The sequence below is a fragment of the Schistocerca cancellata genome, chromosome 4 (genome assembly GCF_023864275.1).
Source record: "Schistocerca cancellata isolate TAMUIC-IGC-003103 chromosome 4, iqSchCanc2.1, whole genome shotgun sequence".
In the NCBI taxonomy this organism is placed as follows: domain Eukaryota; kingdom Metazoa; phylum Arthropoda; class Insecta; order Orthoptera; family Acrididae; genus Schistocerca; species Schistocerca cancellata.
The window spans coordinates 656,181,247-656,194,750 of NC_064629.1; the positions used below are offsets into that span (position 1 = coordinate 656,181,247).

Genomic DNA, 13,504 nt, shown 5'->3' on the forward strand with positions numbered 1-13,504 from the left:
TGACCGAGACGTGTAACCAATGGCACCCCCTACCATCACGCCGGGTTATGCGCCAGTATGGCGATGACGAATATACGCTTCCAATGTGCGTTCACCGCGATGTCGACAAACGCGGATGCGACCACCATGATGCTGTAAACAGAACCTGGATTCATCCGAAAAAATGACGTTTTGCCATTCGTGCACCCAGGTTCGTCGTTGAGCACACCATCGCAGGCGCTCCTGTCTGCTATGTAGCGTCAAGGGTAACCGCAGCCATGGTCTCCGAGCTGATAGTCCATGCTGCTGCAAAACGGCGTCGAACTGTTCGTGCAGATCGTTGTTGTCTTGCAAACGTCGCCATCTGTTGACTCAGGGATCGAGACGTGGCTGCACGATCCGTTACAGCCATGCGGATAAGATGCCTGTCATCTCGACTGCTAGTGATACGAGGCCGTTGGGATCCAGCACGCCGTTCCGTATTATCCTCATGAACCTACCGATTCCATATTCTGCTAACAGTCATCGGATGTCGACCAATGTGAGCAGCAATGTCGCGATACGATAAACCGCAATCGCGACAGGCTACAATCCGACCTTTATCAATGTCGGAAACATGATGGTACACATTCCTCCTCCTCACACGAGGCATCACAACAACGTTCCACTAGGCAACGCCGGTCAACTGCTGTTTGTGTATGAGAAATCGGTTGGAAACTTTCCTCATGTCAGCACGTTGTAGATCTCGCCACCGGCACCAACCATGTGTGAATCCTCTGAAAAGCTAATAATTTGCATATCACAGCATCTTCTTCACGTCTTTAGCACGTCATCTTCGTGGTGTAGCAATTTTAATGGCCAGTAGTGTATATTAACGACATAGGAGACAATCTAGGCAGCCTTATTAGATCGTGAAGCAGATGATGCTGTCATTACCGTCTTGTAAAGTCATTAGATGACCAAAACGAATTTCAAAATGATTTAAATAATATATCTGTAGGGTGCGAAAAGTGGCAATTGATCCTGAATAAAGAAAAGTGTGAAGTTATTCACATGAGTACTAAAAGAAATCCGCTAAGTTTCGATTACGTGATAAGTCACACAAATCTGCAGGCTGTAAATTCAACTAAATACTTAGGGATTACAATTACAAATAAACTAAATTGGAACGATCTCATAGATAATGTTGTGGGTAGAGCAAACCAAACCTGCGATTCATTGGCAGAACACTTAGAAGGTGCAACATGTCTACTAAAGAGACTGCTTACACCACGCTTGTTCGCCCTATCCTGGAGTATTGTTGTGCGGTGTGGAACCTGCATCAGGTGGGACATTGAAAAAGTTCAAAGAAGGGCAGCTCATTTTGTATTATCGCGAAATAGGGGTGATAGTGCCACAGACATGATACGTCAATTGGAGGCGTTTTTCGTTGCGACGGGGTATTCTCATGAAGTTTCAGTCACCAGTTTTCTCCTCCGATTGCAAAAGCATTTGTTGGCACCCACCTACATAGGGAGAAATGATCATCACAATAAAATAAGAGAAATCAGGGCTCACATAGAAAAATTTAAGTGCTCGTTTTCGCCGCGCACCGTTCGAGAATGGAACGGTAGAGTGACAGCGCGAAGGTGGTTCATTGAACCCTCTGCCAGGCACTTTATTGCGAGTAGCAGAGTAGTCACGTAGATGTAGATGTAGATAACGTTGTAACCGTTCTGGCCTGGATGCATGCACTAATTCGCTTGGGAAGGGTATCATGAAGTCGTTGATCCTCGCCTGATGCAAAATGGCCCACAGCAGCTGTAACTGGTCTTTGATACCCTGGATACTGGCACTCATATGGAGCTGAGGTCCGAGCTGGTCCCACACATGTCCTATCTGGAATATGGAATGGGGCATACAGACAACTCATATAGGCTCGTATCATGTGTGGACTACTGTTGTCCTGTTGAAAAATGGCACGACGATACTGTCACGCGAGACGTAACACAGAGGGAGGGATATAGCCGTGGTGTAGTTTTGTGCCATCAGAGTTCGCTCAATCACTACCAGCTGTGACTGAAGTCATACCCGATGGCTTATCACACTATGATGACAGGAGTAACGCTGCTATGCCTCTCCGAAACATAGTATTGTATTGTATGTTAACCGGGGACCTAGAAACGACGGAGAGGCTTCGTCCCCGCCGCAGCCGCAGTGGCCCACAACCCCAAGACGACTACCGCAGTCCACTTCACCCCTCCGCCTCCCCACACCGAACCCAGGGTTATTGTGCGGCTCGGCCCCCGGAGGACCCCCCCCCCCCCCAGGGAACGTCTCAGACTAGTGTAACCCTATGTTTGTGTGGTAGAGTAATGGTGGTGTGCGCGTACGTGGAGAACTTGTTTGCGCAGCAATCGCCGACATAGTATAACTGAGGCGGAATAAGGGGAACCATCCCGCATTCACCGAGGCAGATGGAAAATCACCTAAAAACCATCCACAGACTGGCCGGCTCACCGGACCTCGACACAAATCCGCCGGGCGGATTCGTGCTGGGGACCAGGCGCTCCTTCCCTCCCGGAAAGCCGTGCGTTAGACCGCACGGCCACCCGGGCGAGCTCTCCAAAACATAGAAGAATGAGACCCCTTGCCAGGTCGCCTCCATACTCGCCCACGATGGGCGTCTGGGGTAGCACAGAGCCGCGGTTCATCGCTGAACACAATGTGACGCCATTCATCAGAAGTCCATGCTTGCCGGTCATGGTACCACTCCAAACGCGGCCGTGTGTGTTGTAGTGTTAACGGCAGCCTACAGTTGGAAAGCTAATTCCCTATTTTAACATCTGCTAGTTTCCGACATAGGCTGCAGGATGACACAGAATGTTGCTCTGAGTCCATTACTTGTTCTCGGATGCCAGACGCATATGTGAAGGGGTTCGATGTGCTTGGTAGGCAATACGGCGATCCTCCCTTGTAGTGGTCAGACGTGGTCGACCGCAGCCTTGACGACAAGTGTGCTTGCCCTGACATATGCATGCAGTCAAACGGTGGGCTGCTGTCAAATCCGAATGCCTCATAAATCTGGATACTGCATGAGTCTACCAGCCGGCCAAATGGAAACCAAAAATGAGGCCCTTTCCAGACTCTGTCAGCGGCTGATAACGCTCTCTCACAAGAACATACGGCATCTCCGTGTCCTTTACGGTGATCACTCTCCATCTGCGCTGTTTACGCCACCCATATACCCTACCTGTCCTGGTAACAACACTAAATATGAACAACACTAATGTGCTCTGGTGGCCGTTTTGTCTGTTACAGAGAATGGTTCAAATGGCTCTGAGCACTATGGGACCTAACTTCTGAGGTCTTCAGTCCCCTAGAACTTAGAACTACTTAAACCTACTTAACCTAAGGACGTCACACACATCCATGCCCGAGGCAGGATTCGAACCTGCGATCGTAGCGGTCGCGCGGTTCCAGACTGTAGCGCCTAGAACCGCTCGGCCACTCTGGCCGGCTGTTACAGAGAGTTGCCAATGGTGTGTACGTGTACAAAGTCATATTTACATCTGATATGTCTTCTGCTGCTTCAGCTTTTTTGTCAGGCCGTGTATTTGAAACATCATCAAATTGAATTCATTCCAAACGTGTCATAAGTTATCATAGCACTGTGTGTTCACCAACGAGGAATACGACGCAGATAACTGACTCGTGGTCACGAGGAGCGAGTAACAAATCGCTTGCCTGTAGTTTATCCACATATCTCCGATAGCATTCCAGACGAATGTCAAGATGCTACACAAATGCCACGGCTGATTTCCTGCCCCATCTTTGCTCAACTCAGTCTTGTGTTCTATCCCCAATAACCTTGACACCGACGAGGTATTGAACTCTAACCTTCTCTCTTTCGTTTCTTTTTCGGTAACAGCTATATTTAAGAATCGTTACAAACCGCAGTTGCTGCAAGGACTGCATCCAGAAGACAATAGAAAATGTTATGACTTTTGTGTTGCAGTTCTGTCACATATGAAAGATGAAGCAACTTTTCATATACTTGGTAATATCAACCAGTATACTGTAAGAATTTATGAGACTAAACAACTTGGCATAACCATTGGACTTACAGATCTGAATGTGATTTGTGCGAGTCGTACGAGGGCGAACTGGAAAGTAAAGCCTCCGAATTTTTTATGTGAAAGCGCTGAAAGCTTTTTACATAAAACATACTTCATTAATAGTCTACGTATTTATTCTTCATGTCTCCATAGCTGCCATGGCGGCAAACACATTTCTCCCAACGGGAGACTAGTTTCTTGATACCATCACTTTTGAATGTTTGACTCTGTTGACGTAGCCACAACTTCACCTCTGCTTGCACCCCTCCATCGCTGTCATAGTGAAGTTCTCTAAGGTTTTCTATAAGTTTTGAAACAAATGAAAATCGGATTGGGCAAAGTCGGGACTGTACGGAGGATGATCGGAAGGACGATCGATGGCATTGAGCCCAAGGCGCCGGATTGTTGCAAATCTCGCAGCACTCGTCTATTTTATGGTATTCTCATGCAGCAGGGGAGCGTACTCTATGTGTAGACGAACCCTTCGAATTCGAAACTCGATTACAGCACGCTGTTTCTCACGCACAGACATAGTTACGTTACACACCGCCATGTTACACTCCATAATTCGAAGCCATCTTGCAGCAGACGGTTGCAACTTGTGTCAGCGAAGCGGGAAAGTCAACCGAGTATTATGCATATCATGTGTTACCTCAACCGATATTGAGAAGAGAATAAAAAATTCGGGGGTATTACTTTTCAGCACACCCTCGTACTAGTAAACTTCATGCACCTTCGTTTTCTACAGAATAAGTTGTGACTTGCTTTCCTTCATCCGACATACAACAAAATTGGTTGTTTCCAAATGTAATAAGATTCACCCTATTTTATTTTCATTGACAACCTGCGCTCACTCGTGATATTATCAAGACCGTGAGCGACGATGTTCCTGACGACAGATCGGTTACCAAGTGTTGTCTTTTCTTCTATAGCTTCCTAATGAGTGTGCCATGGACACTCCCGTCTTAGAAGATGACAAAAACCGTGCTCACAGGACTACAAGCATATGTTGATGGTTGACGAACACTTAGGCATCCTATTGCACCTCGAACGGCCCTCTAAATCAGCCGGTCTTAGTGCCAGAGAAAATGTCTGGAACTACACTGAGCAACAAAATTAAAGGAACATTTTTTTCGAAACACTATAATTTTCTCCCATTGCGGCGTGTAAGTTTGATGATAGTTAGCACAAAGATGCCTACGATTTTCCTCTGTAAGGGTACAAAAGCGTGGCGTCCTGTGATGTCACACTCGGGCTCGGCGACCCTTCAGACAGCAACATGTCGACACATGCAAAAGAAAAAAAAAAAAGAAAAAAAATAGGACAACAGCTCAGAAGTTCACGCAGGCTGTAACGTGGATTACTGATGTCACATTGGCACTAAATTTCACCACAATTCTGCCCAAAGCCCCCGTGGATGCGCCACATGATGAGAAGGTCGTTATAAAAAAATTTTAAAAAAAGGATTCTGGCACATCGCCGCTCAGAAACGAGATGAAAAGGCCTCAGAGGGTGACATAAACTGTGCGGCTGGTCCTGGCGGAGGTTCGAGTCCTCCCTCGGACATAGGTGTGTGTGTTTGTCCTAAGGATAATTTAGGTTAAGTAGTGTGTCAGCATAGGGACTGATGACCTTAGCAGCTAAGTCCCATAAGATTTCACACACATTTGAACATTTTTTGGTGACATAAAGTGCGTCAATAAAACTACCCCTTTCCCTGGGCCGCTGATTCCCACATATGTCGCGGTTGAAAACGACAGTTCGCAGTGCGATGCGCAATAGGAAGACGTCCTTGACAACCTTCGAGGGTGCTCACTGCCTCGGACTTTTCAATCCTTCTCTAAAGATGTTGTGGGGCTACATCCACATTGAACGTGATTGCATCCCTTTGGACTGCAGCGCAACCGCAATTTTTGCTCTTGTGTACAGATTGGAACCACTAGGGACCGTTCAAAACCATTCAACGAAATATGAACGTGATCTGCAGTAGCAGAGGGTACTATGCTTTTTTATCCCTCCTGTTTTCCTCTCTCCTGAGGCGTTATCTCGTGGGAGTGCAATCAACATTAACATGTGGGTAAATATAATGGCAATGGGTCGCTCTGAAACCCTCCAGTTCTGCTATATCCTCGGAGCCATCCAAGTAACTTTGTTGAACACATTACAAATGTACCTGTCAGAAACTTTGACATAAATTCATATGGAAATGCAGTGATGAACCAAGCAATAACAGGTGTTGCTTATCATTCAGTTTCCAGATTGTGGACTGTAATGAGCATGAAATGTGGTTTAGATGGTAAGCATGAATATGAACTGTCTTACTTTGGAAGTCACATTGTTTTATTTGAGGTGATATACGTGCTCAAAATATCATTTTTTTCCAATTTCAAAGCTGTCACTGAAAGATTAACAGTATTAATTTTATTGCATTTCTTCGGTCTGTCATGGAATTCCTGTTGAATGCGATGCTAATTTTTTGGCAATCAGCGTTGTAACAGAAGTTTTCAGCTTCTAAACTGCGTTTGCTGTCGTTGACAATATTATGTAGTAGGCAAAAACACGTAACTGTATGATCAGTTACGTCAACGCATGTTTCTGTTTTCTTCCTCAGTGGTCTCCATTTACTCGTTGCCACAAATCATCTGGCTCCAGGGTGTAATTATATAGTCTTTTCCTTTTGTCCAAGCATCTGTGACGAAATGATCTCCTTAAGTACTGTAACAAGGGATAAACTTCAGCTGATAAAATGACATATGGTAGTTCATCGTGTAGGCCTTGAAATTTTGTAGTTTAAAGTAGTAAAAGTTCCGCATTCGCAAGTGTTGTACAGAACGCGCTTTAGACACAGTTCCAATGAAGTGTTTACCACAGGCCGCAACACATATGATTACAAACATGTTGTTGGTTTGGAGTAGAACAGAATAACACTGCTCGTTGTTTCAGAACACGCTGCCAGAATTGCTTCCATGTACGCAACATTCACATGCATTTCGCTGATGTTTTCTTTATTGGAGTAACAGTTGGCGCTGGGAAAGAAACTGGAGCAAATGATTCCACTATGTGCAATTACAGTGTCGATACTCCTATTCAGACTGACGGTGTTACTGCATTCAAGAACATTTCAAAAACAGATACCTGCAAAAAATATCGTTAGATTTACTATTTCAACGTGATATCGTCGAAATTTTTTGTTAGCCTTCTTATTGGATATTCTTTTAAGTGGTCTATCTACGTTTATTGATCGATAGTAATACCTAACTAAAGAGTCATATTTTCTTATATTCTTTTATTATTCCTTCTGTTAAAATAGTAAAATCGAAAAGAAAACATCTTAAAGACAATTAAGGAGAATAATTTAAAAGCTAGGCAAGGTGAGATCAGGTGATTCAGTAAAAAGTGCAATGAAACCATAGGCAACCGCAAGAGGAGGGGGTGGGGGGGGGGGTTATTTGCCCGTTCCTGGTAGCTAAGGTAGAAACTTTGAATTAATTACAGCATTTTCGCGTATATCTTCAAGTAATTATCTGTGATTGTACTAAATCGTAGATTAAGCACTGGAGAGCGCAAGAGGACAGAAAGTAAGCTCCGCCTATCGGCACGCAGCACATTGGCGGCCGATGAGGGAGAGGTGGGAACAAAGCACGTTTTCGTCACGAGAAGCTGAGCACTATATTTGCACTTACTAATTTGGCACAGCGCGGGACGACAGTCACCTTATGGCGGTTACGGTATGCACTATGTGGTTAAAAGTATCTGGAGACCCCCAAAAACATGCGTTTTTCATATTAAGTGCATTGTGCAGCCACCTACTGCCAGGTACTCCAGATCAGCGACCTCAGTAGTCATTAGACATCGTGAGAGAGCAGAATGGGGCGCTCCGCGGAACTCACAGACTTGGAACGTGGTCAGGTGATTGGGTGTCACTTGTGTCTTATGTCTGTACGCGGGATTTCCACACTCCTAAACATCCCTAGGTCCACTGCTTCTGATGTGATAGTGAAGTGGAAATGTGAAGGGACACGAGCAGGACAAAAGCGTACAGAACGACCTCGTCTGTTGACTCATAGAGACCACCGCCAAACTGCATCAAGATACACTGCAAGTACTTTAACACTTAGGCGGTAGGTGAGAAAACCTGGATTTCATGGTCGAGCGGCTGCTCATAAGTCACACATCACGCCGGTAAATGCCAAACTACGCCTCGCTTGGTGTAAGGACCGTAAACATTAGACGATTGAACAGTGGAAAAACATTGTGTGGAGGGACGAATCACGGTACACAATGTGGCGATCCGGTGGCAGGGCGTGGGTATGGCGAATGCCCGGTGAACGTCATCTGCCAGCGTGTGTAGTGCCAACAGTAAAATTCGGAGGCGGTGGTGTTATGGTGTGGTCGTGTTGTTCATGGACGGGGGCTCGCACCCCTTGCTGTTTTGCGTGGCACTGTCACAGTACAGGCCTACGTTGATGTTTAAGCACCTCCTTGCTTCCCAAAGTTGAAGAGCAGTTCGGGGATGGCTATTGCATCTTTCAAACACGATCGAGTACCTGTTCGTAATGCACGGCCTGTGGCAGAGTGGTTACACGACGATAACATCCCTGTAATGGACTGGCCTGCACAGAGTCCTGATCTAAATCCCATAGCACACCTTTGGGATATTTCCAGAATGAGATTTTCACTCTGCAGCGGAGTGTGCGCTGATATGAAACTTCCTGGCAAATTAAAACTGTGTGCCGGACCGAGACTCGAACTCGGGACCTTTGCCTTTTGCGGGCAAGTGCTCTACCAACTGAGCTACCCAAGCACGACTCACGCCCCGTCCTCACAGCTTTACTTCTGCCAGTACCTCGTCTCCTACCTTCCAAACTTTACAGAAGCTCTCCTGCGAACCTTGCTTGGATAGCTCAGTTGGTAGAGCACTTGCCCGCGAAAGGCAAAGGTCCCGAGTTCGAGTCTCGGTCCGGCACACAGTTTTAATCTGCCAGGAAGTTTCACTTTTGGGATGTTTTCGAGTGCCGACTTCGTGCCAGGCCTCACCGGCCGACATCGATACCTCTCCTCAGTGGCGTACTCCGTGAAGAATGGGCTGCCACTCCCCAAGAAACCTTCCAGCACCTGATTGAACGTATGCCTGCGGGAGTGGAAGCTGTCATCAAGGCTAAGGGTGGGCCAACGCCATATTGAATTCCAGCAATACCGATGGAGGGCGCCACGATCTTGTAAGATGTTTTCAGCCAGGTGTCCGGATACTTTTGATCACAGAGTGTACACGGGCACTGATTGTTAGATCGTCATTGGTGGCAGTGGCAGCCACAAAACATTAGTGGGTCGATCCAGAACTAACGTAGGAAGCCCATTCAGAACATCGTGAACAAGTAGTAACTTGAGTTTGTCTGTCAGGCAGTTCAGCAGAAATTGGGCTATTTCCTTGCTGTGGAGGCACTTTCGATGTTGGTTCACAGTGAAGGCTGATGCGAAGTGCCAAACAAAATACTCTCCTTCCCTTGTCGTTCCCTCACACAGCCTTATCGAGCTGCAGTAAAGGGCCAGTCCAACACCCTGGCATTCGGAGTGCGTCACAAATTCCCAGCACTCTACGCTGTCCCTCACGAACGTAATGTAAATATTGCTGAAGCATATATCAGATCGTCATCCACCCCCTACTCTTCCAACAGTCTTTATCTTCTCTCTTTCACCCTGCTGCACAGCTTATCACATTGTTAGTAATATTCTTACTTCCATTCCATATTACAGCATGGAATCTTCTTTTGGGGAATATCACCCTACAAAAGAGGTATATTCTGAATTCTGAAAAGGCAGTTCGTATAATGTGCAGTCTCAGAAAAAACAAGTGGCGCATACAGTATTTGAAGTGATTTGTCGTTATGACTACAATATACTCACGTGTACACATTCAAAATACACTCCTGGAAATGGAAAAAAGAACACATTGACACCGGTGTGTCAGACCCACCATACTTGCTCCGGACACTGCGAGAGGACTGTACAAGCAATGATCACACGCACGGCACAGCGGACACACCAGGAACCGCGGTGTTGGCCGTCGAATGGCGCTAGCTGCGCAGCATTTGTGCACCGCCGCCGTCAGTGTCAGCCATTTTGCCGTGGCATACGGAGCTCCATCGCAGTCTTTAACACTGGTAGCATGCCGCGACAGCGTGGACGTGAACCGTATGTGCAGTTGACGGACTTTGAGCGAGGACGTATAGTGGGCATGCGGGAGGCCGGGTGGACGTACCGCCGAATTGCTCAACACGTGGGGCGTGAGGTCTCCACAGTACATCGATGTTGTCGCCAGTGGTCGGCGGAAGGTGCACGTGCCCGTCGACCTGGGACCGGACCGCAGCGACGCACGGATGCACGCCAAGACCGTAGGATCCTACGCAGTGCCGTTGGGGACCGCACCGCCACTTCCCAGCAAATTAGGGACACTGTTGCTCCTGGGGTATCGGCGAGGACCATTCGCAACCGTCTCCATGAAGCTGGGCTACGCTCCCGCACACCGTTAGGCCGTCTTCCGCTCACGCCCCAACATCGTGCAGCCCGCCTCCAGTGGTGTCGCGACAGGCGTGAATGGAGGGACGAATGGAGACGTGTCGTCTTCAGCGATGAGAGTCGCTTCTGCCTTGGTGCCAATGATGGTCGTATGCGTGTTTGGCGCCGTGCAGGTGAGCGCCACAATCAGGACTGCATACGACCGAGGCACACAGGGCCAACACCCGGCGTCATGGTGTGGGGAGCGATCTCCTACACTGGCCGTACACCACTGGTGATCGTCATTGAACCCATCGTTCTACCATTTCTAGACCGGCAAGGGAACTTGCTGTTACAACAGGACAATGCACGTCCGCATGTATCCCGTGCCACCCAACGTGCTCTGGAAGGTGTAAGTCAACTACCCTGGCCAGCAAGATCTCCGGATCTGTCCCCCATTGAGCATGTTTGGGACTGGATGAAGCGTCGTCTCACGCGGTCTGCACGTCCAGCACGAACGCTGGTCCAACTGAGGCGCCAGGTGGAAATGGCATGGCAAGCCGTTCCACAGGACTACATCCAGCATCTCTACGATCGTCTCCATGGGAGAATAGCAGCCTGCATTGCTGCGAAAGGTGGATATACACTGTACTAGTGCCGACATTGTGCATGCTCTGTTGCCTGTGTCTATGTGCCTGTGGTTCTGTCAGTGTGATAATGTGATGTATCCGACCCCAGGAATGTGTCAATAAAGTTTCCCCTTCCTGGGACAATGAATTCACGGTGTTCTTATTTCAATTTCCAGGAGTGCATTATATCATTTCTTAAGAGGTATCTATTAAACAAAAACAGTCCACTGATATTAAACTGACACATTCATAGTCACGAATCCAGGCAGCAGGGTGACATACAGGGCTATTACAAATGATTGAAGCGATTTCATAAATTCACTGTAGCTCCATTCATTGACATATGGCCACGACACACTACAGATACGTAGAAAAACTCATTAAGTTTTGTTCGGCTGAAGCCGCACTTCAGTTTTCTGCCGCCAGAGCGCTCGAGAGCGCAGTGAGATAAAATGGCGACAGGAGCCGAGAAAGCGTATGTCGTGCTTGAAATGCACTCACATGAGTCAGTCATAACAGTGCAACGACACTTCAGGACGAAGTTCAACAAAGTTCCACCAACTGCTTACTCCATTCGGCGATGGTATGCGCAGTTTAAATCTTCTGTATGCCTCTGTAAGGGGAAATCAACGGGTCGGCCTGCAGTGAGCGAAGAAACGGTTGAACGCGTGCGGGCAAGTTTCACGCGTAGCCCGCGGAAGTCGACGAATAAAGCAAGCAGGGAGCTAAACGTACCACAGCCGACGGTTTGGAAAATCTTACGGAAAAGGCTAAAGCAGAAGCCTTACCGTTTACAATTGCTACAAGCCCTGACACCCGATGACAAAGTCGGCGCGGTTGCAACAGCTCATGGAATGGAAGAGGATGCGTTCAGTGCGAAACTTGTTTTCAGTGATGAAGCAACATTTTTTCTTAATGGTGAAGTGAACAGACACAATGTGCGAATCTGGACGGTAGAGAATCCTCACGCATTCGTGCAGCAAATTCGCAATTCACCAAAAGTTAACGTGTTTTGTGCAATCTCACGGTTTAAAGTTTACGGCCCCTTTTTCTTCTGCGAAAAAAACGTTACAGGACATGTGTATCTAGACATGCTGGAAAATTGGCTCATGCCACAACTGGAGACCGACAGCGCCGACTTCATCTTTCAACAGGATGGTGCTCCACCGCACTTCCATCATGATGTTCGGCATTTCTTAAACAGGAGATTGGAAAACCGATGGATCGGTCGTGGTGGAGATCATGATCAGCAATTCATGTCATGGCCTCCACGCTCTCCCAACTTAACCCCATGCGATTGCTTTCTGTGGGGTTATGTGAAAAAAAAATGGTTCGAATGGCTCTGAGCACTATGGGACTTAACATCTATGGTCATCAGTCCCCTAGAACTTAGAACTACTTAAACCTAACTAACCTAAGGGCAGCACACAGCACCCAGTCATCACGAGGCAGAGAAAATCCCTGACCCCGCCGGGAATCGAACCCGGGAACCCGTGCGTGGGAAGCGAGAACGCTACCGCACGACCACGAGCTGCGGACAAAGATCCACCAACTGCTAACTCCATTCGGCTATGGTATGCGCAGTTTAAATCTTCTGTATGTCTCTGTAAGGGGAAATCACTGCAGTGGTTAAACCTCTTCTACCAAGAAACGTGCCAGAACTGCGAGCTCGCATCAACGATGCTTTCGAACTCATTGATGGGGACATGCTGCGCCGAGTGTGGGAGGAACCTGATTATTGGCTTGATGTCTGCCGAATCACTAAAGGGGCACATATCGAACATTTGTGAATGCCTAAAAAAACTTTTTGAGTTTTTGTATGTGTGTGCAAAGCATTGTGAAAATAACTCAAATAATAAAGTTATTGTAGAGCTGTGAAATCGCTTCAATCATTTGTAATGACTCTGTACATATGACTGAGTACTGAACAACTTTTTATCAGAATAGTGTGCTGTAGTTTGAGATAAGGATGCAAAAAAAAATGACGTACCACGAAGGAATTATCCGGATGGGACTGAAATGGGTAGATGTGATGTACGTGTACTGACAAGCAAACAATTACAATTTCAGAAAATTTGGATAATTTGTTCAAGAGAAAAGGCTTCACAAATTGAGCAAGTCAATAACGCGTTGGTCCACTACTGGCCCTTACGCAAGCAGTTATTCGGCTTGACATTGATTGATAGAGTTGTTTTATGTCTTCCTGAGGGATATCCTGCCAAATTCTGCCAAATTGGAGCGTTAGATTGTCAAAGACCCGAGCTCGTTGGAGGACCCTGTCCATAATGTTCCATATGTTCACAA

The 13,504-nt window shown here is 47.1% G+C and overlaps 2 non-coding genes across 2 annotated transcripts; one reads left to right on the forward strand and one right to left on the reverse strand.

The window, feature by feature from the left end:
• Positions 1-8,806: 8,806 nt before the first annotated feature.
• Positions 8,807-8,881, reverse strand: Trnal-caa (transfer RNA leucine (anticodon CAA)). Its single transcript has one exon. It is a non-coding gene; the product is annotated as a tRNA-Leu (tRNA).
• Positions 8,882-8,968: 87 nt separating this feature from the next.
• On the forward strand, positions 8,969-9,043 carry Trnas-cga (transfer RNA serine (anticodon CGA)). The gene has a single exon. It is a non-coding gene; the product is annotated as a tRNA-Ser (tRNA).
• The last annotated feature ends 4,461 nt before the right edge of the window (positions 9,044-13,504 follow it).